The sequence below is a fragment of the Heterocephalus glaber genome, unplaced genomic scaffold (assembly GCF_053883595.1).
Source record: "Heterocephalus glaber isolate CG9 unplaced genomic scaffold, H.glaber_assembly_v1.0 deba00001553, whole genome shotgun sequence".
Lineage (NCBI taxonomy): Eukaryota > Metazoa > Chordata > Mammalia > Rodentia > Bathyergidae > Heterocephalus > Heterocephalus glaber.
In genome coordinates, this window is record NW_028258344.1 from 30208668 (window position 1) to 30236302 (window position 27635).

The 27635-nt window shown below is 36.0% G+C and overlaps 1 long non-coding RNA gene and 1 other non-coding gene across 2 annotated transcripts in view; one reads left to right on the forward strand and one right to left on the reverse strand.

Moving 5' to 3' along the window:
- The window catches only part of LOC110348540 (uncharacterized), a 188845-nt gene extending 183013 nt beyond the window's left edge, over nt 1-5832 (forward strand). The window contains exon 12 of the long non-coding RNA XR_015442764.1: nt 4656-5832. This is a non-coding gene — a long non-coding RNA (uncharacterized LOC110348540). The remainder of the gene's footprint in view (nt 1-4655) is intronic.
- On the reverse strand, nt 4524-4630 carry LOC147824184 (U6 spliceosomal RNA). Its single transcript, XR_015442786.1, has one exon. It is a non-coding gene; the product is annotated as a U6 spliceosomal RNA (small nuclear RNA).
- Nucleotides 5833-27635: the final 21803 nt, after the last annotated feature.

Consider the following 27635-nt stretch of genomic DNA (forward strand, 5'->3'; position numbering starts at 1 on the left):
TGAAGACTCATGTAGTTTGAATTACTAGCAAATGAAAAATAGAGGTCAAGAATGACAAAACCTTCCAGTTCTATCAGGAGCTATGGGGACATAATTGTACTTATTATTCTAATACTAAGGAGAGAAGTAAAACTAAGATAGTTGAGTTTGCATTTAAAATAAGCTGAATGTTAATATCTTGCCACATGTTTATTGATGTTCTTAAATATGTAAGAAAATTAAATTCATTAGTGTGATATACCTGTTGTATTTCTCTTTTACCTACCTATCTAAACTGTTGTCTTTTTGCATCTATCTGCTGATCAAGCAACAGTTCTATGTATCCACCCATCTAGCTGATAGAAATTTTAGGTTATGTTGAATAGAATTTTTGGCTTCTGTTGATTAGGGATAGTGAGATTTTGAAATATAAAAATATCAAGGGAAATATATTAGAACATTTTTATTATACACATAGTCTACTCTGCTAACAACTGTACCCAAAGGTCATCCAGAATAATATGGGTCACTGCTGTACAACTGCAATGAAAAATATTACTTTAAAGCAATATAGTCTATTTGAATCTCCTTGAATCATGTTGAGTCTATAAGGTTGTATACATGTGATTCAAAGATTTTTTTTGTGTAAGTCATGTATGGTGAACACGTCTTCAACTAGGAAGTGTTAGCTTGTAAAAACACTAAGTGGTGTTATAACCTTGTCAACATAGCCTGTTTAAAATGAGTGAAGTTTTTGTTATGTTGAAGTTCTGCTTTTCCTCCACATTTACTTAAGCAGTGAGAATCAGGTCCTATACAGTTAATGAACTAGAATGACACTTTAAGAAACTAAATAGGTGGTTTTACTTCCTTTTCTGAGAAATGTCTGTTCATTTCAGATGCCCATTTTTGAATTGGGTCTTTGAATTTGGGGGGTCTGATTTTTTTCAATTCTTTATATATTCTAGATAGTAGTCCTTTCTCTGAGGTATAGCTGCTAAATTTTTTTCCCTCATATTTTAGGTTGTCTGTTAGCTCTGTTGGTGGTTTCTTTTGCAATGCAGAAACTTTTTAATAAGATGAGATCCTAGTTGTTGATTCTGTAAGACCGAGGGCCTTACCAAACGCTCCGAGGAGCTGACTACAGCGACGATCACCCGGGAAGGAACACACCGGACAAGTTAGAAAATAAAACAGACCTTTATTAGTCTGGCCAGACGGCACTCCCAAAGCAAAGCAGCTAAGAGAGGTACTGGCCTAGAGTCCGAGGCTGTTTTTATTGAGAATACAGCAAGCTTTGGTTATTAGTAGCCTGGTGATTGGTTAATACTAAATACATATGAAGTGTAGGGTTTTGATTGGCTAGGCTCTAGGGAGGTTGAGGGGATTAAGTATAGAATTTTGCAAGGGAGAAAGGGGCAAGGGTTAATGGTCGAATGTCAAACTGACGGCTAGCAGATCCACTGACTAATGGTCACATCTATCTTTGGTGGGCAGTTAGTCCATTAACTGCTTATCTTATAGATAGAGTGTCCGGAATGTTTTCTCTCTGGGTACACAGATGGCTGGGTAATAAGTTTAGGAATGTTGCTTTGTTACAGGTTTTATCTACTACCTCAAGACTAACAAGCACATTCCGGCCATTAAATTTTAAACACAACAGAGGCTAGGGGAATAAATGAATTTTGAATCTTACAGTCCCACAATTCTTTCTGTTCCGTGCTGCTGCGGTTTTGTTCATAAAGTCTTTTCCTATGCCAATGTCTTCAAGAGTTCTACCCAACTTATCTTCAAGCAAGTTTAGTGTTTCTGTCTTAATATTTATATCCTTAATCCACTTTGATCTTAGTTTAGTGCATGGTGATAGGTATGGGTCTAGTTTCAATCTTTGGCAGGTTGAAATCCAGTTATTCCAACACCATTTATTAAATAGGCTATCTTTCCTCCAATGATGGTGGTTGGCTCCTTTGTCAAAGATGAGGTGGCTGAGCATGTCTAAAGTTGTTTCTGCATCTTCTAATCTATTCCACTGATCCTCAGGTCTGTTCCTTTGCCAGTACCATGCTGATTTTATCACAGCAGCTTTGTAGTATAGTTTCAAGTTGGGGCTTGTGATATCCCCAGCCATGTCTCTGTTGCTTAGAATTGCTTTAGATATTCTGGGTCTCTTCTGATTCCAAATGAATTTTTGGATTATTTTCTCTAGTTCTGTGAAGTATATTGTTGGAATTTCAATTGGCATTCCATTGAATCTATATAGTAGTTTTGAAAGTGTGGCCATTTTCACTATATTGGTTCTTCTTACCCAGGAACAAGGGATGTCTTTCCATTCTTGTATCCTCTTCAATATCTTTTTTCAGAGTGCTGTAGCTTTCAGTGTAGATGTCTTTTGCTTACTTTATTAGATTGATTCCTAGATATTTCATTTTTTTGGATGCTATTGTAAAACGAATTGTTTCCCTAATTTCTCTCAGTGAGTCTATTATTTGTGTATAAGAAGGCTATTGTTTTTTGAGTGTTGACCTTGAAAAAATGTTCAACATCTCTCGTCATTCAAGAGATGCAGATGAAAACAACACTGAGATTCCACCTCACCCCACAAAGAATGGATGCTATCAAGAAATCAACCAATAACAAATGCTGGTGGGGTTGTGGGGAGAAAGGAACCCTTCTCCATTGCTGGTGGGAGTGCGGACTGGTGCAACCACTGTGGAAGTCAGTTTGGAGATACCTCAAAGAACTAGGACTAGAGGTCCCATTTGACCCAGCTATTCCCCTGCTGGATATCTTCCCAAAAGAATCAAAAGAATCATACCACAGAGATATATGTGCACCTATGTTCATAGCGGCACAGTTTGTAATAGCTAAAGCTTGGAAGCAGCCCAAATGCCCATCAACTGGACACTGGATAAAGAAAATGTGGTTTTTTAATAAAATGGAGTACTACTCAGCCATAAAGAATGAAAAACTAGAGTCATTTATAGCTAAATGGATGCATATTGAGGCCATACTCTTAAGTGAAATAAATAGGACACACGTGTAAATACCGAATAGTTTCACTAATGTGAGAAACTGATAGTGTAAACGAGAGTTAAAATGAGTAAAATGAATAATTGATAATTTGAAATGCGAAAAAAGGTCCAAAGACGAAGGAGTGAAGGGCAGGGAAGGGTAAAGGAAAAGAGGGAAAGGGAAAACTATGAGAAAAGAAAAAAAATGGAAATGAAATCTATGTAAATCAGGAACGGTGGAGGGGGTGAAGGATGCACAAGTAATGGTGAAAAAAATAAGAACCAAGATATATCACGTACAGATACAAACACCCAATGATAAATGTAAATGAATTGTATACCTATAATGTACCAATAAAATGCACCAATAAAGTTAATTAAAAAAAAACTGGCAAGGAATAAAAAAAGGAAACTAAATAGGCAGGCTTTCTGTGGTCAGGCCACAGCTTTCAAACTTTTTCTGACCTCAACTAAAACTATCCCTCAGAGACATTCTGGTCATGGAAGAAAGCACTATAGCTCTGTAGCTATGTACATATCTCCATCTCTGTATCTATCTCTCTGTCTGCCTATTTGTCTATCTATCACCTACCTATCTGTCTATTCACTTTGATATTCAGTCAGAGTTGATTAAAACTCTCTTATTTATTTGGGATTTTGATTTTACTATTTGTTTTAATTTTGATTTTTTGAGCCTTTTATCAGTGAATTTAAAAAAATGAAGCTTATATTCAAGTTTAAATGAAGGCCATGATAAACATTTTTAAAAAAAGATTTGAATGGCCAAAACTAATTTTTTCTTTCTCAAGAAGGAGTTTACATAAAAATATACAACACAAAATAACTGGGAGAGGGTGAGTCATATCTTCTCTGAGCTCATACAACATGTTTTCTTTTGCTTTCTACAGATGGGTAGAGGTTTTATTGTTTGGTGGGTTTAGGGGCACAGAACTCAAAAAGCTTTTTGGGGGTAAAGTTCAAAAGACACTACTGTTTCTGAAAACATCAAAACTCTAGGAGCGGATTTATAATGCCTTGCCAGAAAGCTTTTTCATTTTTTCCCTCCTGAATGTGTGCTTATGTGCTTCACTGTGTAGCAAATCTCTCACAATAACTCTTAATTCTCATTGACATAGCAGTTCTTAGCAGCTCTGGCATATCTATCATGTTTTTTGAGTACAAACTTGTTTTTATAATGCATATAAAGTCATATATATGTCTGTGACAGCCTGCAGTGGCTTATGTGTAATGATTATAATTTTTCTTATAAAATACATTCTTTTAAATCTTCAATATTTATGTTACATATTAGCTCTTATTCTTAAAGTACAATGCACATTTGTGGGCAAATATATTTTAAAATGTCCTCAGTAAGCACATTCCTCAAATGCATATTTTCAAGGCTTGATATTATAATATCTTTAAAATTTATATTGTTTTTTAAAATAGATATAGATATAGATTTATATTATATATAAAATAGTTTCTTACAAAAAAACCCCAACTAAACAAAAAATTAAAATCAACTTAAAAAAAAATATGGAACGCTTCACGAATTTGCGTGTCATCCTTGCGCAGGGGCCATGCTAATCTTTTCTGTATAGTTCCAATTTTAGTATATGTGCTGCTGAAGCGAGCACTAAAATTTATATTGTTATGGTTTAGATCTACAAAGTCCCCCAAATTCTCATGTATGTGGAAGATGATTGGATTGTGTGGGTGCAGTACTCATCGGTACATTGATCTGTTGAAGCATTCAGAAGCTGAATTGCTGTGAGGAGGTGAGATGTGGCTGAAGGTGTGTTACTGGGAATATGACCTGGAAGATTATGTCTTTCTCTTCAGCTTCTTCTCCCTTCCTTCTCTGCTTCCTGGATACCATGGGTTGAGGATCTTTTCCTCTGCCATGCCTCTATGGCATTCTGTTCCTGCCTTGGAGTCAGCTGACCAAGAACTGAAACCATGAGCCAAATAAAACTCTCCTCCATTAAATTTTGGTGTCAGGTATTTTGTTCCAACAATGGGAAAATGACTAAGACATGTATCAATAGAAATGAGAGAATAAAATAGATTTTAGTACTTTTTGACATATTTTTGATCTATAAAAATCAGCATGGAATAAGCCTAATTAGAGAAACAAGTTAAAAGTTTTGTTGACATGTAGTGAAGAATGAACAGATGTGTATATAAACTAGGGAGAGTTAGTGTTGGTTCATTAAGTCACTATGGAAAAACAGACCTTCATGTTTAATTACCCTAAGAAGAACAAATCCCTCATCTTTCACTCTAACTTTGCAACTATCAGGTTTCTTGACTCTGTTTTTACTTAAGTTATAGTCTGCTCACAGCATAGCTTCTACAAATGCTAGAGGGTATTAGAAACTTGGAAGTTACTATTGTCGTTTATCAAAGTGGTCAAAACTTTTTCTACAGTAGAGCATCTTTGACCAGTTTCTTTCAGTATTAAACTTTGCTGCTTTGCATAAGGCAATGGCTTAGATTTTTTGCATTGTCACTCTAAAGTTGTTGTACCCAGATTGCGAAGTCCCAAAGACCACCAGGAAGCTGTTCCTGATGCAAGCACACGAGGGTTATTTATTCAAGCTCGAGCAGGGGCTCCCAACCGTCACCGACGCAGCGGATCAGAATTGAGAGCCCCGAATTTCAAATTAGTGGGGTTTTTATAGAGGTTACAGCAAGGTTTGGAGATTTTCCATTTAGCAGTTACATGATTGGTCGGCATTTAGCAAGCATGAAGTGTACATTTCTGATTGGCTAGGCTCATCGGGGTTGAGGGGCGGTTACATGTAGGTTTTACGGGGGAAAAGAGGGACAAAGGTTAGTGGTCGACTGTCACGTATTGATGATCAGCAGACATTTGCAGCTTGTTCTAAAAATTGTGGTGCACGGAACATCAGTTCCGGGCAAACAAGGAGTTGAGTAGTTTACTTTGGGACTTTAGGTCTGTTACAGATTTTTATCTAGTGTCCCAAAGCAAACACATTTTAACCATTAATTTGAGAGGACAATAGGGACTTGTGCATTCTAGCAAAATGGAGTCTCTTTGGTCTCACAAAGTATTCACATTTTTTGCACTATCTTTTAAAAAAAATTTCTCCACCTTAAGGACTCTATCTACTAGGATGGGGATCAAGAAAGTGGATGGCAATATGGGCACACTCCAGGTTAGAGGTGGTGATTTTGCTCTTTTTTATATACTTCCCAGAACAGAGAACAGATAAGAATAAACCAGTGGTTGCCAGAAACTGTAAATGATAGGTGGTGTAGGTGATCTCTACCCAGGGGAGAGAAGTGTGGACTGATAGGGAGTCTCTTCTGAAAATGTTTGACAGTCATAATAATTTAAAAGTGAATTAAAGGCTAACTGGGTCTACCATAAAGGGTACAATATCTTTTAAGTAAACTGATAAGGAATGTGTTTGCTGCATTTACTAACAACACATGTGAAGTAGTAATTGGGTTGTTTTCCTTGTAAACTTCATGAAGTTTTACCTATCCATTGTGGTGCTTACCTATGCTTATGCTTTATTATTTTGTTTTCTTTTCCTTTGTAGGACAGAGACTCCAATGTCCTCTAGTTCTCTCCTTTCCTGAAAAACTCCTAACACATTGTCTCAATAAATACTTATACCGTGTGTGTACAGTGAAATGTTCCTTTGCTAAAAGCAAAACATTCTGACCTTCATATAATATCATAAGCCAGTTTTTAGACCAGTTTCAAATGATACAAATGGTGTCACAATACCACAAAAAACAAATAAAATTATAGTGTGAAATAAGTTCAGTATCAGATTAATTCTCCTAATAATCTATCATCATCATCATCATCGTTGTTGTCATCATCGCTGTCGTTTGAACCCAGGACCTTCACATTGAGCCGTCTCCCCTGTTGCTTTTTGAGACAGGGCTTGCTAAGTTACTCAGGCTGGTCTTGAACTTGTGGTCATCCTACTTCAGGCCCCCTGCCCCCAGAGTTCTGGGATTATAGGCATGTGCCACCATATGGCTCTGATAATTTTTGAGAGTTCTTTAAATAAGGCAGTTGAACTAAATAATTTAAAAAGTGCCTCCCGTTTTAATGCTATAAGATTCTAGTTACTATATTTTGTTTACTTTGGCAAATTCAGAGTTTTAAAAATACAAATAGATTAAACAATACTAATGTGAAAATAATATACAGATTATATTCTCTAATGTTTATGAGAATGAGAGAAGTGTGATTGTCTCACCTTAAAAAACTATTGTCTCAAGAGTGATTTGTGGCTTATTTTCAAGAAAATTATTTCATTTGCTCATTGATGTAGATATTAAGTGGAGCTTTGTGTGTTAAACAACTTGCCTAGGCTTTATCTGTGGAACACAGATGGGCTCTTTCCATCAAACAAATGCTGGTGCCCCAGGAAACTAAGCCCTAAGGATACTTTAAGTTTTCCTTCACTGTGATTGAAAGCTCCATTTCCCCCTTTGACTTTTTCTCTTTTCCAGAGTGAATATGCAGTTGTGAATAACTTCTAGCTCTCCTGGTGATTTCTGAATGCAGTGTCTGCTGCCTGATATGGCTGGATGCACACAGGATAGAGAATTCTATGAAGAGCTGATAAAAACCCTTCCTAGAAATAGAGAAGACACATTCATAAGCTTTTGGGGATGTCACCAGGAAATTCTGCCAGGACAGGGAGTTAGATAATTGGTGAAGCATAATTTTCTCCAAGATATAGTTTATTGTTAATCAAGGTACCAATAACAGCATTCCAAAAAGATTTTTTAACTATTTTCCCTAGAAAAGAATTACACATTTTAACAGATTGTTGGAGCAGATGGAGATATGACATTCACTACCAAAATTTACATTAACATGCTTTAAGACAGATTTGCCTTTATCAAAAAAGCCTAAAACACTTCAAAGATTCAGAAACAACTTTTCATCAGTTCATTTCATCTCATTGAAACTTGATTTGATTTAATCAGTTTTGAAAAAAAATACAATAAATTTACACCAGGTACAATGATATACTATGGCAAAATCTTTTGTAATATTTCATCTTCAAAAAATTTAATTCATAAGAATTATGAGCTCTTCTTGCCAAATATGTCTGCTTATTTCATTATGATGTTGCCTACTTACTGAAATAGAACAGTGAATTATGTATTGCGTCTGCTCAAGGAAACAGGGTAACATTTAAACATCTGTCTAGTTTTGTCTCATATGTTTACATTTGTACCAAACTTCCTCTCTCTTTAATCCTGTGCCCTTATTTTAGTGGAGCTGAAATTTTTGTTTTGTTTTGTTTTATTTTTGGTACCAGGGACTGAACTCAGGACCTTGCACTTGTTTTGCAGGCGATGGCACCACTGAGCTAAATCCTGGACCTGGAGCTGAAATTTAAAAAAATTTTGTTCTCTATCAAGTCAACACAAAATTGTCTATACTTGACACTGATTATATGTTCTTCAAATTGGAAAACTCAGACTAATTCATGCTGTTCATTTACAGACAGTACAGATGCTTCTAGACTTACCATAGAGTTATGCCCTGATAAATCCAGCATAAGCTGCAAATACCAGAAGTTATAAATGCATTTTATACACATAGCCTACCAAATACCAATACTTACTGTATGCTTGATTGCAGAGTGTTGGTTGTTTCCTCTTGTGTTCAGATGGCTGATTGTGAGTCCAGCATCATGAGAGTATAGTAGGGCTTATAGTTTGGGAGAAGATAATATTCAAAATTCAAAGTAGAATTGCTACCGAATGTGTCTGAATTTGGCACCATTCTAGTCAAGGGATTGTAGGTTGAGTCATCATAACTCAGGGGTCATCTGTTTTTAAATATTTAAACAATTTTAGGAATAATAAATAATAATAAACGAGGTTAACCAGAAATGATATAAATCATAGCTTAAGCTTGGAATAATGACCATGCAACAAAAATTATTGGTTCAGTCCGAATAGCCTGTTTAGACAATAATTTGATGTTCTAGATAAGTGTCTTTTTAGAGTTCACTCTCAATATGTATCACTTGATTGTTTTACTTATTGATTAGGCTTGTTATCTAAAGATTTTCTAAAATGAAATTTTCTGACTTTGGTGTTAAGGATAGGCTAACATTTCTCTTCTGAATTTAAACTCAGAACATACAACAGGGTCTCAGAGATACATGATTTAATAATATACTTTTATTTGCTATTTCACTGTGGCCTTGTCTTAATTTACACAATAATAGATTGTTGGAAATTTTAGTTCAAAATATGAAAATCCATTTGCAGTAGCTTATTACTAGCAAAAGAAAATGTATATAGCAAAACCATTCATATTATGTTGTATATAAACTCATATTATTTCCATCATCTGAATCCTATATATGAATCATTTTTTCCAAAATGAAGCAAGATTTATGAACCTTGACACAAACAGTGACATGTGGTGAGTCAGAATAAGACTGAGTAAATTAGTCAATGTGTTCAAGTCAGTTCCACATAGAGCTTGAGGTTTTATGAAGCTATGTTGTAACTCTAGGATAATGTGCAAAAACTTGTAGTGTTTTCTGGAAGGAAGCTATTAATGATCAACAACTATAGGAACATGTTTTCATGAGACACAACTCTTTTAAGGACTTGCCTAAAAATAAGTATGCTTTGGATAATCTTCCAGAGAAGAAACAGCACAGTTTGTGTACTTAGAATCACAAAATATTTCAGTTTAAGTAGTCATATTTTTAATGAATAGAAAAAAATCCCTGTAGTATCAATTAGAGTAGGAACATTCCTCTTTAAGGCACATGAAAATAAACTATTTTTAAGGTTTTTTTTTTCAGTATAACCAAGACATCAGGATTGGAGTAGAATAAAAATCTCTTTTCTAGGCAGTGGAGCCTCAAATGCAATCAAGAAAAAATAGAAAGAAAATGATTTGGGGCTCTATGAGGAAATAAAGACCAGTGCAAAGATGATTAAGAGAGCCTGGAATACAGAATCACCAAATAGAATCATATTTAAAAGAAGAAAAGTCTGAAAGACAACACATTATGGATGGGGCTGTGGAATGACCCAAATCAATGACAGTGAATGAGAGACAGCTAGAGAAAGAAGTGAATAGAATTTACTGTGGTCACCTGGACTGTCCATTGGCTAATTTTCTCCTATCACATCTATTGAGCACAGCACAAATTATAGTCATTATTGCTGTTAAGAAGGAGACTTAATTTAGGGACCATATACATGGTTGTATATTAATGGTAAGATTCTCATATCATATATTATGTGTATTTATAGAGGTATAAGGGAACTAAGTGTGTTCTGGGGAGAGAGGGATGCAAGTGAGGGGGTGGGTGCTGTGGGGCCCAATTTTCCATGTTTTGGGTGAGTGAGAGCTATGGGAGATACTGTATGATAATCACTCTTTTCATTATGCACAATTCCTTTTCTGGTACTGAGCCAGAAGAGACTGAATATGTATTTATGTTGTTTATTGGCATTTGTGTAATTTTCTCATTTTTGCATTGACTGATGATGAGTATGATAAAAATTTCTTGTGAAATGCTTATTATTTCTTCTACAGCTCTTCAAAGTTTGGCTAAAGGTAGTTATTTTGTTCTTCCTAAAAAAGAAATACGTAATTTCAAAGTGGGCATATGTTCCTTAGCCAGGAATTGTTTCCAACTCATAAGAAAATACAGATTGATTTGGATACGCTGCTTGTCTGAAATGTCTGTCACAATACTGAGAATATCTCAATTGTTATTTGTTCTATCACATTGATAATTATTCTGAGTTTTTAGTCTCTGGCTTGAAATATTCAGGTTGATCTTCCATAGTTGATGTCTCACCCAAAGCTACTAATAATTTATTATAGGCAATCAAAGTGATCTGTCTGTCTATCTCTATCAATCTACCCATCCCTTTGAATGTGAATAAATATACACAGCTATCTCTATAAATTCTTGCTTCTAATTGGTGAGGAATATTGATATTGATCCACAAGTATGTAGTAGTCAGATTTCCTCTGTTCAACTAAACTGCTAGCTTTATGTCTTTGGGCAATTCACTTACAGTTTATAGACTTTAAATTTAAGAGTATAAGAAGATACAGGATAGTGGGATCCTGATGGTGAGGAAATGAAAAAAATATCTTTAAGTAATGTTTGGTGGAATTGATTTGATAGGATTTAAAGACATTGGAGAAGAAATGGTTCAGGACGGGTTTGTGTGTGTGTGTGTGTGTGTGTGTGTGTGACTATGAACATGGTGAAGATGCCAGAGATTGGAGCCTATGGGATTGGCTATGATAACTGTCTCCAAATGTTTGAAAACTAGTACCTGGATGGGGCGGGTTAGACTAAACAGCAGGACAGAAAGAAAGCAAAACTTTGTAGTTGAAATTTAGCAGAGAAGTAACTAGTTTTTTTGTTATTCAAATAAAAAAGGAAGAGTTCATTTTTTAAAAAAATTCTTTTATTGGTACATTTTAGGTATACAACACAATTACATTTCTCATTGGGAACTTGTACCTTTACATGATGCATCTTGGTTCTTATTTTTTCCCTATTCCTAGCCCTCCCTTCACCCCCTCCATCCTTCTCTATTTACAAAGACTATTTCCATTTTTTCCATTTCTCAGCATTTTTCCTTTCCCTTCTTTCCTTTCCCCTGCCCCTCCCACTACCCCTACCCCTTTGGACCTTTTCTTCCTATTTTGCATTATCGATTATTCATTCTAATCATTGGTACATTTTAGGTATACAATATAATGAGATTCATCATTGGAAATTTGCAACTTTACATAATCTCTCTTGGTTCTTATTTTTCACCCTTGCCCAGCCCTCCCTTCAACCCCTCCATTCCTCCCTATTTACAAAGATTTTGTTCCTATTTTTCCATTTTCTCATATTAATTCCATACCCTTCTTCCCTTTCCCCTACCCCTCCCACTTCCCCCTCCCGTTTGCCCCTTGTCTTCCCATTTCACATTACCTATTATAGCTTATAGTCCTTATTTACACTTTCAGTTTCTCACACTAGAAAAACTATTCGATATTTATATATGTGTGTCCTATTTATTTCACTTAAGAGTATCACCTCAATGTGCATCCATTTAGGTATAAAGGTCTCTAATTTCTCATTTTTATGGCTCAGTAGTACTCCACTGTATAAAAAATCCGCCCATATTTTCTTTATTCAGTCTCCAGTTGATGGGCATTTGGGCTGTTTCCAAGTTTTAGCTATTACAAATTCTGGTGCTATGAACATGGGTGCACATATATCACTGTGGTATGATTCTTTTAATTCTTTGGGGAAGATAGCTGGCAGGGGAATAGCTGGGTCAAATGGAACTTTCAGTCCTAGTTATTTGAGGTATCTCCATACTGATTTCCATAGTGGTTGCACCAGTCTACGCTCCCACCAGCAGTGGAGCAGGGTTCCTCTTATCCCACAGCCCTGCCAACATTTGTTATTGGTTGATTTCATGATAGCAGCCATTGTTTCTTGAGTGAGGTAGAATCTCAGTACTGTTTTCATTTGCATCTCTGGAATGACCAGTGATGTTGAACATTTTTTTCATATATTTATTTGCTATTTCTACTTCTTTGTCTGAGAAATGTCTGATCATTTCAGATGCCCATTTTTGGATTGGGTCTTTAAATTTGTGTGGTCTGATCTTTTAAAGTTCTTTATAGATTTGTGATAGTAGACCTATGTCTGAGGAACAGCAGGTGAAGATTTTTTCCCACATTGTGGGTTGTCTCTTCACACTGCTGGTGGTTTCTCTTGCTGTGCAGAAGCCTTTTAATAAGAAGAGATCCCACTTGCTGATTGTTTGTGCTAGTTGATGGGCAACTAAGGTTTTGTTCATAAAATCTTTTCCTACACTGATGTCTTCATGGGTTCTACCTAACCTCTGTTCCAACTGGTTCAGAGTTTCTATTTTAATATTTAGATCTTTAATCCATTTTGATTTTAGTTTAGTGCATAGTGAGAGATATAGGTCTAGTTTTAATCTTTGGCAAGTTGAAGCCCAATTTTTCCAGCACCATTTATTAAAGAGGCTATCTTTCCTCTAGTGAGGGTGTTTGGCTCCTTTATTGAAGATGGGATGGCTGAGTGTGTCTGGCATTGTTTCTGCATCTTCTAATCTGTTCCACTGGTCCTCAGGTCTGTTTCTTTGCCAGTACCATGCTGTTTTTATCACAGTAGCTTTGTAGTAGAGTTGCAGGTTGGGGATTGTGATACCCCCTGCCATGTCTCTGTTACCTAGAATTGCTTTTGCTATTCTGGGTCTCTTCTTGTTCCAAATGAATTTTTGGATTGTTTTCTCAAGGTCTATGAAGTATGCTGCTGGGATCTCAATTGGAATTGCATTAAATCTATATAGCAGTTTTGGAAGTATGGCGATTTTCACTATATTAATCCTTCCTACCCAGGAGCAGGGGATGTCTGTCCATTTTTTGATATCATCTTCAATCTCTCTTTTCAGAGTGCCATAGTTTTCAGAGAAGAGGTCTTTGATTTCTTTCATTAGGGTGATTGCTAGGTATTTCAGATATTTGGATGCTATTGTGAAATGAATTATTTGCCCTATTTCTCTGTCAATGCGTCTGTCATTTGTTTAGCAGAAAGCTGTTGATATTTGTGCATTGACCTTGTAACCAGCTACTTGACTGAATTTGGTTATTAAGTCTAGAAGACTTTTGGTGGAGTTCTTGGGGTCTACTATATACAGTATCATGTCATCTGCAAATAATGACAATTTGACTTCTTCATTTCCTATCTTTATTCCTTTTATTTCTTTCTCTTGTCTAATTGCTGTGGCTAATGTTTCCAGAACTATATTGACCAAGAGTGGTGATAGTGGACATCCTTGTCTTGTTCCTGATTTTAGTGTGAAGGATTTGAGTTTTTGACCATTTAGTATGATATTGGCTGTTGGTTTTTCATAGATGGCTCTTATCATTTTGAGGTAGAGACCATCTATTCTGATTTTTTTGTAGGGTTTTTATCATAAATGCATGTTGGATTTTTGTCAAATGCTTTTTCTGCATCTATGGAGATAATCATATGGTTTTTGTCCTTGGTTCTATTGATATAGTGTATTACATTGATTCATTTTCATATATTGAACCATCCCTGCATCCCTGGGATGAATCCCGCTTAATCAGGGTGTATGATCTTCTGCATTCTATTTGCCAGTATCTTATTAAGGATTTTTGCATCTATGTTCATTAGTGAGATTGGCCTATGGTTCTCCATTTCGGTTGGGTCTTTCTCTGCTTTGGGGATCAAGGTGATGCTTGCTTCCAGGAATGAATTTGGGAGTATTGCTTCTCTTTCAATTTCATTGAAGAGTTTAAACAGGAGTGGCAGTAGTTCCTCTCTAAATGTCTTGTAGAATTCAGCAGTGAAGCCATCAGGGCCCGGGCATTTCTTAGTTGTTAAGTTTTTAATTATGTTTTCAATTTCATTGGTTGATATTGGGTTGTTTACAAGTTTTAGGTCTTCTTCATTCAACTTTGGTAATTCATATGTATCTAGGAATCTGTCCATTTCTTCTGTGTTGTCCATCTTATTGGCGTATAGGTTCTGGAAGTAGGTATTGATGTTACTCTGGATTTCTGCTGAGCCTGTTGTAATTTCACCCTTTTCATTCCTAATTGCATGGATTTGGGCCTTTTCTTTCCTTTTTCTGATAAGGTTGGCTAAGGGTTTGTCAATTTTGTTGATTCTTTTGAAGAACCAACTCTTGGCTTGATTGATTTTTTTTGTATCATTCTCTTAATCTCCATTGCATTGATTTCTCCTCTGATCTTTATAATTCCCTCCCTTGTATGAGCTTTGGGATTGTCCTGTTCTTCTTTTTCTAGAAGCTTGAGGTTCTGTGTCAGGTTGTTTAATTGGGCTCGTTCTGTTTTCCTAATATGCCTATTCACTGCTGTGAATTTCCCTCGTAAGACTGCTTTCATTGTGTCCCATAGATTCTGATATGTTGTATTGTCATTGTCATTTAATTGAAGGAACTGTCTGATTTCTTCTTTAATTTCCTTTATGACCCATTGGTTATTCAGAAGTGTGTTGTTCAATTTCCACATGTTTATGAAATTTTTTGAGTTTCTTTTGCTATGGATCTCCAATTTCATCGCACTATGTTCTGAAAATATACAGGGGATAACTTCAATTCCTGTGCACTTACTTAAACAAGTTCTGTGAGTGAGTATGTGTTCTATTTTGAAGAATGATCCGTGTGCAGCTGAGAAGAATGTGTATTCTGATTTTGTGGGGTGGAAGACTCTGTAAACATCTGTTAAGTTCATTTGTTCAAGAGTTTGATTGAGTTCTATTTTTTCATTACTTATTTTTAGTCTAGTTGATCTATCTATTTGTGACAGTGGGGTGTTGAGTTCCCCCACTACAGTTGTATTAGTGCATATATGACTTTTCATGTCCATTAGTATTTGTTTTATATAGTTGGGTGCGGGTGCGGTGCACTAGTGTTTGGTGCATAGATATTTATGATTGTCATCTCTTCCTCTTGGAGTGTTCCCTTTACAAGGATGTAATGTCCTTCTTTGTCTCTCTTAATCAGTGTTAGTTTGAAATCTACTTGATCTGCAAAGAGAATTGCTACTCCTGCTTTTTTTTTGGTTCCTGTCACATGGAGTATTGTTTTCCACCCTTTAACTTCCAGTCTATGAGTTTCGTTTTGAATTAAGTGTATTTCTTGTATGCAGTATATTGTGGATTTTACTTCTTGACCCATTCTGCCAGTCTATTTCTTTTGATTGGTGAATTGAGACCATTGACATTGATTGTTATAACTGAAATGTATTGACTTGTCATTGCCATGACTTTTTCTTTTTGTTGGGTTCTCCCCCTTTACATTTAATTTCTTGTCATGCCAAATGGGTTCATTCTGCTTTGCATCCTGGGGTTGTGGTCCTCAATGTCTGTTCCTAGGATATTGTGTAAAATTCTTAGGAGCGCTGGTTTGTTATTCATGAATTTCCTAAGGTGCTCTTTGTCATGAAAGTATCTTATTTCTCCATCAAATTTGAAAGATAGTTTTGCAGGGTATATCAATCTGGGTTGGAGGCTGTTTTCTTTTAGGGCTTGGAATATGTCACTCCAAGCTCTTCTTGCCTTGATGGTTTGTGTTGAGAAGTCTGCTGTGATTCTGATGGGCTTTCCCTTGTATGTGATTTGTTTCTTTTCTGTAACTGCTTGTAGAACTTTGCTCTTCTCTTGTGTTTCTGGAATCTTAACAATTGTATGCCTATGTGTAGATTTTTTTTGAGCAAGGCTATTTGGAGTCTTATATGCCTCCCTTATTTGTATGTCAAGCTCTTTTCCCCTGCTTGGGAATTTTTCTGCCATTATTTCTGTGAAGAGATTTTTTATTTCATCTGCACTCTCTGCTGTTTCTTCATTGACTCCAGTCAGTCTTATGTTATTCTTCTATGCATCATCTAGCAGCTGCTGGATTGATTTGTCATGTTCCCTCTTATAATTTTGAAGCAATTTTTCTTTTCCTGGTCACTAATTGCAATCTTATCTTCTATATCTGAAATTCTGTCCTCACATTGGCTCATTCTGCTCTGTAGACATTCAATAGAGTTTTTCATCTCCTGGAAATCTATTTGCATCTGTTTTATGGATTCCATTTGTTTCCTATGTTGGGATTCCATCATGTTCCTCAGCTCCTGTCTAGATTTATTAATCATATCTTGCACTAGGGGCCCAAGTTCTCCTGTTATCTGAGAAATTATTTCTAATTTCATTTTTTCCATATCCCCTTTTGTTGCCAGTCAGTGGGTCCAGGTAGTTGAGTATCTGAGTGTTCCATCTCATTTCCCTTTGGGGTTGCTGTAGGTGATCTGGAAGTCTGGTTTTCAGACTCATTTACGTGTTTTCTCATTTCAACTGGGGCAGGGGCCTGTTAGCGCCTGCACGGATTACTGCCTCTGAGATAGGAGAGGTGAGATGGGCTGTGAGCAGTGGTAGGGATGGTGGCCCAAAAGCCCTTTCCTGTGGGCTGGGAGCAGCGGGAGGGATGGTGGCCAGGAAACCCCTTCCTCTGGGCCAGGAGCAGCGGGACAGAAGGTGGCCCTAAAACCCTTTCCTCTGGGCTGGGAGCAGCGGGAGTGATGGTGACTGGGAAGCCCCTTCCTCTGGACCATGAGCAGTGGGACGGTGGCTCAGAAGCCCTTACCTCTGGGCCGGGAGCAGTGGGACTCAGTACCTTGGTCTGGTGGTCCGGTGTCCTCTGAGTCTTTGTAATGTGGAACCAGGTGGCTGCCTGTCTGCAGCGCGCTGATTCAGAGTGTTCTGAGTGACTGGGGACCTTAGTAGGGCGTGGGAAGACCTGCCTGTCTGCAGAGGGGTGATCCAGATATGAATTCTTGAGATTCTCAACTCTGTTTCCTGTCATTTGGACTGAGTTTTGGATTGACTTTCCTCATGGTTACAATACCAATTAACCACAGCAGCTCTAAATTGTTCAGTCAAGAAAAATACCTTCTAAAAATATTTCCAGCAAAAGTTCTAATGTTCACCCTGAGTAATAAAGTCTGGTTTAGATCACATGCCCTCCTTTGAACTAGTCTCTATGTCTAGGAGAATAATATTACTAATTGGATTAATTTTATCATATATATTTTACTCCTGGAGTTGAGGGCCAATTGAGATATCCCATAGTGACATGGAGCCAAAATGATTAGGGACATTTGGAAAGTAGAATGTGAATATGCAAAAATGAAAATATGTCTGGTTAACTCTTCCTATATATGAAACCACTCCAAAATTCTGTGGTTTAAAACAATTACCATTTTATCATGTTCAACACTTCTGTGTATCAGAAATCTGGACAAGTTCCAGTGATAATAACTTATTTCCATAGCATCTGACATGTCATCTGGGAATGTTTGACAGACAAGGGTCTAAAATCTTCTGGAGTCCTCTCCATTCATATCTCTGGACCCAGATATGGGAGCCTATAGAGGCTGGTTTCAACTGAGAGAGACCACAGGCTGCAGTACCTGCGCAGAGCCTCTGAGTGTCGCTGAGCTTCTAACACCTAGTGGCCAGGTTCAGGGGACTGGGAGGGCGGGTGTGTGTGAGTGTTTAGAGGACTGACAGTGGTTGGTATGTATGGCTGAGTGGCAGAGAATCACGAGAGGGAGGATTGGAGAGTGAGAATTCCAGGCGAACAGATGGAAGCTTAATGATGTTTCCTGGCTAAGCCAAAGAAGCCAGTCATTTCATGGTGCCATTGCAGTGACTGTTTTTGGTCACCAGCAAGTCACTTAGGATTTTGGATCCAATGCAAGAGGTGTTAAGCTGTTCACCTCTCATAGCAAGATCACATATCATAGCAAGTGGTATACAAGGTATCTTCACTGAAAACTTAAGAAAATGTAATCTTCCACCAGGGATAACCAACTAATGAACATTACACACACATGCCATCCTTTAAGAAGCTCACCAGAGGACAGTCCTGTATTCCTTTTTCTCACCTTAATATTTAATCTGCTACATTTCTTATATTTACTCCAAATCAACTTTGTTCTTTCTAATGGGGTCAAGGCATATCATTACATAAATCTATCATTATTCTTAACTGTGTTTATACTGATGGACATTTATGTTATTGGAAATTTTTGCTGTTAGAGAAAATAACTGGTTAATATCCTTTTGGGTATTTTTACAGACTTTTGCAAGATTATCCTTGGGGTAAGTTTCTAGGAATATAATTAGTGAGTCAAAGTACATGTAAATTTGTGATAGAATTCCCTTTCCAAAGGGAACTTATATTTCATCAAGGAAAATATCTTGCTCATAGCTTCCTCTGTATTTGACACTATCGAGCTGTAACATTGTACAAGTCTCATGGATAGAAAATATCTTGTTTTGATTTCAATTGCTTTATATTTGAGCGACATTGAGTATTGTTCCCTGAATTTATTGGCATTTAAAAATTTCTTTTTATTGGTGGAAAGAGGTGGTTATTTGCTTAAAGTATGTTTTTTTTTAATAAAACAAGCCTTTTTGAAATTAAAAAAAGTAGCTTTTGATCTGCATATATATTTCACACTTACATTCATTTTGTCACTTCTGCCATAAAATGTTTTAAATATTCTATAATTTAGGGCATTAATAGTACATATTTTTGTTTATGGGTTATGCCTTATTCTTAGAAGTTCTTTCTCATCAAAACTATAAACAAATACACTCACATTTCTTCTCTAGAACATTAATGACTTCTTAAAAGTATGTAAATCTTTGATATGTCTAGAATTTTTTCTCACTACTAATTCATTGAGAAGAAAACGCAACCCAGAGAAGGTAACTGACGTACCGGTACTAAGACACATAGTTAACAAGTGGCAGTGCCAGAACTAGAAAAACAGCTTTTTGACATACAGGATCTGCTGTTTCCACTAACAGTTGGAAGAGACATAATCAAATCTAGCCAGTTTAAGTTAGGAAAGGAGCTTACGGAGCTCACAGTGACTAGCAGGGCCACAGAAGAGCCGTGGAGCCTAGTGCCCATTACTGCCAGTCACACCTGGAGCTTCTGTATTGAAGACATCATTGCCACTGCTGCTCACTGCAGGTAGCAATCAAGACTGGACACAAGATGCTCTATTACTGATGCTCTCAAGAACAAAATGCCTTTTTACCTCACTTGCCAGAAGATCACTTCCCAGACAGTCCTGTCTTATATTGCTCCCTTTCAAATATATCTCCATATGGTGCATTTATTTGGCAAAACTTAGGTCATGTGGTTATATCTGAGGTATAAGAAGTCTGAAGATGCACAAAATTGGTTTTAAACATGGAAAAATACCAAAATATAGAAAGAGTTAGAAAAGATTTTTGGCTGTTGCAAGGTCTACTTCAGCCTTTCTCCATTATTTTTTGATTTGTCCCTAAATTTTATGGGTTCTTTCTTGGGGACAGAGATATCTGATACCTCCTATCTGCTGAGAAAAGTAAATTTGAAGTTAAAAAGATGTTTTAAAGCTTTTTATGAGGAGAAAAAAGGCAATTGAATTATTCTTCTGGTAGAATATGTAGATGAGGCAAATTGTACTCACAGAAGAGAATTTTCCAGCTGAAGAATTTGCCTGAGGTGTATTTTTGGAGTGCAGCACAAGGAGAGTTAATTCATATGTGATTTAGCTATTTTCATCCAAAGCTAAATATTTGAAAACTTAGGCTCAATTTAATACACCCTTGTTGAGCATCTATTATGAACCAATCCCCATGCTGCTTTCTACATTCACTAAAGTTGAGAGAATGCTTTTACATACTGTAATAAAATTTCCAAGTTGCATAGTTTAGTATTCAGGAATAGGATGAAAAAATACAATTGTTCATACCAAAAGAATCTAATTTTGACAAATTTTTGATAGTCTTTTGAAACAAAGTATATTTACTTCTTGACACAAAATAATTGAACACTGTCATAAGGAGAGAAATTACACATATAAAATGAAATAGAAATGATTAATTTCTGAAAATACTTCAAGTATATGTTGAATTATTGAATGAAAAATCTGTATTGCTGGTACACATGGCATCTTTAAACTATACTTTGTAGAGCTTTGTAGAGCTACTGAATATGAAGTAGTTTTGAGAATTTTGAGCTCATTAACTCATACTTTAGACATTCAGTTTAAATATAAGCTTTTTAACCTTATATTTGTTACTTTAACTACTTCCTTATTAATGTGAATAGTTGTTAAAGAGCATTATATTTTTCAGCACAGACATAGAAATAGTCCTAATGAAATGAGAAGCTCTGATCACCCTTTGGCTTTTCTTAATTTTTCATGAAAAACTATTTTTTATTTGAATATCTTGATTAAAAATAATTATAATCAACTCTATTATCAACTATAAAGTAGGGTTATTTCAAAATGAGTGAAAAAAACCAGGATGCAAACACAGTTTTTAATTTAATTTTCAGGTGTATATATTTTTATGTGAGAGACTTTGTGGAAGAAATTATAATCAGGTATATGGCTGGACATAGAGGAAAGGAGTCCATTCAGCCTTGTAACCTCTTTCCGGAGAGCACTGTCTTGTCTTGAAACATGACGAGTACAATTGTGGAATTACTGTATTTTGGATAAGAATACTGAAATGGCTTGGGAACTTGTCCATAGCAAAATTTTTTGTGGCTGTGTTCCTACTTAAGAACTTGTGATCAAAGTATTCTGGACACTGAGAACACCAATTTGAAAACAACAGAGGTTGGAAAAAAGGAAGGAGTTACACATTCATAATGAATTAAGCATAAGAATAGGCTAGAGGAAGATAAAATTGGATACCCTTGCATAGCTTTCTTCTGTGTTTTGAATGTGTCCCACAAAAGTTCATGTTTTGAAACTTGTTTCTAAAATTGAGATGCTAATAATAGTATTTGGAGGTGGGCCATTTGGAAGTAATTAGAATTCGATGAGGTCATGAAGGCCCTCACTCCCCACGATGGCAGTAGTGGCTTTGTTAGAAGGAAGGAGAGTCAAGCTAGCAGCTTGCTTTGCCTTTCCATGTGGTGTCCTCTGCCGTGTTATGATATAGCAAGAGGGCCCAGATTCCAAGCAGATGCTAGCACTACACTCTTGGACTTCCCAGCTTCCAGAACCGTGGAGTAAACAAACTTTATTCTTTAGAAATTCCCTCATCTCATGTGTATTATAGCAACAGAAAATGGACCAAGACATTTTCATAGTAGTGGTCATATGTAGTTACAGTTGAAACTGACTAATACTTTCTCTGTTGAAGATTCTGTTTCCTGCCTTTATGTTCATCTTCTCATTCAGTGCTTATGACAACTCCGTGAGGATGGTACTTCTAAAATTACTATTTAAGAGATGTGGAAACAAATTATTTAAGAGTTTAAAAAATGTATTGCCTTAATCTATCCCTGCTGCTATGAAAAATATCACAAAGTAGGTAATCTATAAATAATAGAAATTTATTTTTCACAGCTCTGGAGGCTGGGATATCCAAGCACAAAGCACTGGTTTAGGATCTGGTGACAGTCTGGGCTCTGCTTTCAAGATGGTGCCCTATGTGCTGTGTCCTCACATGACAGGAGGCTAAAATGGGTCAGTAATACTTCCTTCAATCTTTTATAAGGCAGCTCATCCTAGCCCTAAGAGCTCCTCCTTTAAGGATTAATCATGTCCTCAATATCCTACCTTTTAATACTATCACATTGATGATTAAGTTTCAATATATGAATTTTCAGGAACATATTCGAACCATAGCCAGGAAATAACTGCACTGGGATTCAAATCCCATTTTGTAAGACTATAGATCCAGCTCCAAGTCATTGAACTTATAGCTCTTTTAATAGCATCATTTTATATAATGGGTATATCGCTAATTCAGATACCATAGAATAGGACAAAAAGTCAAGAATTCTACTTTTAAAGCTACACAGTTATTCCTTGAGATGAGTAAGTTAATCTAAGCAAGTTAGATCTAATAACAAGTATTTATTCATTTAATTAACATTTACTGAACACACACTGTATGCCAGACCCTCTGCAGCAGATATTGTCCCTCATCTCAAAGAGATTATAGTCTAATAAGTACAAAGATAAGTATGAGAAAGTACTTATTTTACTAAGTCACAAGGCAGATTACCAAGAGGAAAAGAGATTGAAAATAAAAAGTGATCATGTGCAATCACAATGCAAGCAATAAGATAGTAATGATTGGAGAAGGGCTGGCATTTTCTGAAAAAAAATATTCATGTGAAATCTTCAGAAGCAAATAGACCTTTGCCAGGCCAGACAGATGGAATGAGGGAGTGGGTAATGCTAGTCAGGGATACAGATAGGGCTGGGAAGACCCTGGGCAGAGGAAGCTGTGGGTTTAAGTCTTGTACCCTGAAGATAATGATACACAGTGTAATAACTATTGTTATTCTCTTACTACTTGTTTATGAAATTTTGTTTTAATTGTTCATAAAATAAAAAAAGAAAATGTGTGGTGGGATGGAAGAGCATTCAAGGCCATAGGAAGCTGCTTTAAAAGATAGAAAAGTAGTGAAAGATAAACTAGAAAAACGTCAAGAGTTTGAACCTCAATCTATATTATAAAAACAGCCACTGATGAGTTTTTAACTATGAAAAAAGATGATTACATTTATCTTCCAAGAATACCAGTGATGTATGAAAAATGAGTTTGAACTGTGGGGGAGGCACTTTGGAAGTTTGGCCTAGAATGGAAGGACAGATGGAAAATGTACTTACTAAACACAAAAAGGAATGAAAATAAATTGATACTCCCTCCCCTTCTTACCTCTTACTGCCAAATAATCACAAGATAGTTTCTTAACTATAGAACCAGTTATTTAAGGCCACACAGTATCTAGCAAATAATAAATGCTCAGATTGGTTCAGAATTATTATTTTGAAGCTACTTAAAGGAGAAAAGTAATTATTTAGTGTTGTGAATTTTAAGATTATTTTAGGAAGTAATAGAAACCTTAAGACAGCCTGTATAATCTTTATTACTGATTCCTAAAGAGTATACCATCAAGGTGAAACAGAACAAAATAATAAACAAATATATTGTTTTGGTTTTTTCAAATGTCATCAAAGTATAGGTGCTCAAAAGAAAGGGCTGGGAAATTATTTTGAAATAATCAATTTGTGAGTTTGTTTGCAAAAAATTCCCTTTAAAAATAGCTTTTGAGTAAATTACCCTTTATGCTTACCACTTTGGGAAATAATGTTTTCTTTTATAAAATCACTTTTGGACCTAAGAGAAATAAAAGAGTTAACATGTCTTAGAATCATAGTCACAATTCTTTATGTGGTACAAGTTATACTTTCAAAATGTATCCCCCAGCTATGCCAAATAATTTATTTGTTTTAACAGTGAAAAATGCTCTGAGTTACAATGGCAAAGCTCATTTTATTTCTCACTTATAAATGTCTGCATATCCATTTTGGTACTATTGTTGCTCATCAGGGAGGATATTATTTTGCTGGAAAATATTTCAGGGCGTTTACTGAGTAAATAACTGTTAAATGATAACAAAGTTTACTAACTTATCTCAATTCAAATTCTGCTACTGAATAATTGTTGCTTGGAAGAAATCCATGACTCCTTCAGATTCAAGTGGTGAAACCATTCAACAAAGGGGAAAAGTAGTTCTGAGGTCTGCATGTACCTAATGTGCAGTAGGACTAGAAATAAACAGTAGTATTCCTAGGTTCGTAGCTCAAGAGCAGGGCGCTTGCCTAACATATGAGACCTGGATCCAATCCTTGGCATTATACATATAAAAAAGTAAATAAATAAAATTAACACAAAATTAAAAAGTATTCCTGAAATTTATCTCTAAATTCTAACAATTCACAAGGTACAAATAATTAGGCAGTTTGGCTATGACCTTGTTTATAGGTTGTAAGCAGGTAAAAATATTCTAAGAAATGAGAGCAATTTCTACAACAAAGTAATGAACATATTTCTTTATATAATCATCTAAACAGGCTGGAGGGCATCTTACTGCTTTCCAAAGTCATGATTTTCTCCTGCTTTTCCTTTAAGGCCTTATGTTAAAATGTTGCCATCTTGAATTCTCATGTTTAGTCATTGCCTCTTACCTGATCTACAAATATCCTCATGTACTGCATATTGCAAAATTCTTTCCCTGAAGAATATATCTTCTACTACAGTTAGTGTTCACCTGGCTTCCCTTTCTCTTCCTTCACTATCACAATTGCTGCTCCCTGTATTCCTTTATTTCTGGGAAAAACAACAGGTTTTATTCATTGAGACATTAAAACAGAGTCATTTCAACTCCTTCTTTACCTCAAGGTTCACTTCCAATCAGTTACCTAGCCTATAAATTTATATCTGTAAATTTTTCATAGCTATTCTATTATGTTTAATCTTGCTGCCCAAGAGGATACTTTCATATTTTCTTATCTAGGTTTTTGTAATTGGCTCCTCACTGGTTTCTTTTTAGAATGTTTAATCCACTCTCAACAGAGCTTCAGGATTAATCTTCCTAAAGTACAGCTTTGAATATGTAGTCTCCATGTTAACAACAACAACAACAACATCCAATTGCCTCTTATTTTCTGTTGGATTTCTTTATGTAGCATTTACATCTCTTGAAATTTTGACCTTAAACTGTCCTCACCGCCATATCCCCCAATTTTCTTCCTCAAGGTCCTATGTACCAGATTTTTCATATTATCCGCTTTCCTACCATCTCTAAGTTTTTGTGAATGTGCCCTTCTTTATCAGGAATCCCATTCCCTCCAATCTCTGCCAATAGAAATCTGTCTATTATTGAAGGTTCAGCCTAAATCCCATCTTCTCTGTAAATCCTTTTCTAATTCCCTGATGGCTCAGTCATCTTCATCTATGAACTGAGCGTGAAAAGCTATTCAAGCAAAAGTTTGCTTTTGATACAATTATTTTGTTCTGTATGAGTCCATTAACACAAAATAAATTTTGAGGAGATAGGCTGACTACATTCAGCTAAACTAAGAAAATAATTAGTTGTGAACAGAAGTTTTTGGGCATGTTACATCATTGATCTCCATAAGGCCCTCTCTTGTTTATCCTTTCCTTCCCACTCCCCTTTGCCGTTTCCTTCTTCTCAAGTAACAAGTGCAAATTGAAGTATATCCTTTGGTTATACTTATATAAAATATGCACTGCTGCTTGTGTGCATGTATAGTTAATTTAAATAGATTTCTGCTATATTTTTATTTTGTTTCTCATTTTTTTACTCCATGTTCCATATTCTAAACAATGGCCAATACTCCACACAGACTGCTTCTCAGTTAGGGTGCATATGTATGGCCACACATGTTGTTCAAATATAGAATTAACTTCTCATAGATTGGTAAACAGTCTGCTTAGTTTCTTTTCAGGTTCTTCTACTAGATCTCTTGAGTTCTCCACAATCCAGCAAGATGAATTCATAAGATGAATACTATGCTAAGCTCTTTTTTTTTTTTTTTTTTTTTAAAAACCCAAACTTTTCCTTTCTTTCTTTTCTTTTCTCTCTGTCTCTCTCTCTTTCTTTCTCTGTCTCTCTCTCTCTTTAAAGAAAAGACATTTCTAAACTCCTGTTCTAATGCCAAGGTTGATATCCATTTTGATTGCTAGGGATTCATGCCATAAAATTGGTTATGTGTTTTCAGCATTCCCTGACTGGTATAAATCCCCCATAGTTTGATCATTTGTTATGGAACAGACAGCTAGATTGCCTCTGATTCCTTTCCACCTCAAAAAATGCTTGCTTTACATCTTTATGTAGCTCCTCTTCTGGGCATGGGTGAGAATTTCTTGGGATATATTACTAGATACAGATTTTTTTTTTTGTTCCTGGGATCGAACTCAGGACCTTGCACTTGCAAGGCAAGCGGCGGAACCACTGAGCTAAATCCCTGGCCCCAGAATTTTTCGATCTTGGTTATTCTTCTCCTTAATTGGATCTAATGATGTTGAGTATTGTGGAAATGTAAGAGTTTAAGAACACTCTATGCAACTGGTAGGCATGGAGACTAGATGTTTCTTTCTCTCTCATCCAACTGTCTTTCTGGTTAAGGAGGAATGGAAATAACATTCCCCAAGGGTATTCAGGAGTCCGTGTTCATTTCACTGTGTGTTCAGTCACCAACTAATACGTTGCCTGCACAGTGTGGTTGAAGCTGGGTTACTGACCCATATTTATTGCCATGGCAATGAAGAAATTGCAAAATGCAATTTTAAACAGTAGAGTGGAATTTTCATACATATTTCACTGAAGAGAACTTAGTCACGTGGTCACAATTAGCTGCAATGGAGGACAGGAAATGTAGTCTCTATCTTTCCATGTGCTCAGTTAAAACTACTGCCATATAGAAAGAAGAAATAGATTTTATATCACAATTAGCAATCTGAGAACCACTTTTTTCTATTGAACTTCCCAACTCATTCTTACTGAATTTTACTAGTTCTTTATGTATTAAATGAATTGTTACTTTATAAGATAATCCAGACTGAAATTTAGTTATAGAAAATTAGGAAATTTCTCTCTTAATGATGAAACAGACAGACTGAGCAAGACAGGATTAACTCAGCATGCTAGGATGGCTCAAGTCTTTCACATTCCCAAGAAAAGCTTGTCTTCAAGACTTACCTTTGTTCAGCTTTGGGGAGATGGGTTCTGAGCCCTTTTAATATTCTGTTGATTAGAGAGTTTTGTGTGTTTAGGGCCTTGGGTCATGAAGTGCAACTTTGATCAGATAATTTAAATAAACCATGTTGACATTTCCCTGTGAAGTCTAGAGTCTGAGAAGCTGAGGTGAGTCATGCAAACACCACATGCTTGTATTATGACCCACTATAAAACCAAGATTTAGATGGGCTTCCCTAGTTGGCAACACTGAACATGAGCTGTGGCACACTGATGCTGGGAGAATTAAATGCATCTGTGCAACTGCTCTGAGAGAGACACTTGCAAGCTTGTGTTTGATGGTTTTACAACCCTTATCGCTTTACTTATTTTTAATTGGTATCCTTTTGGTGCTAGTAAGCAATAACTGAGTGTAATAGCTTTTCTTAGTTTAGTGATTTTTCTAGTAAGTCACCAACCTTGTGTGTG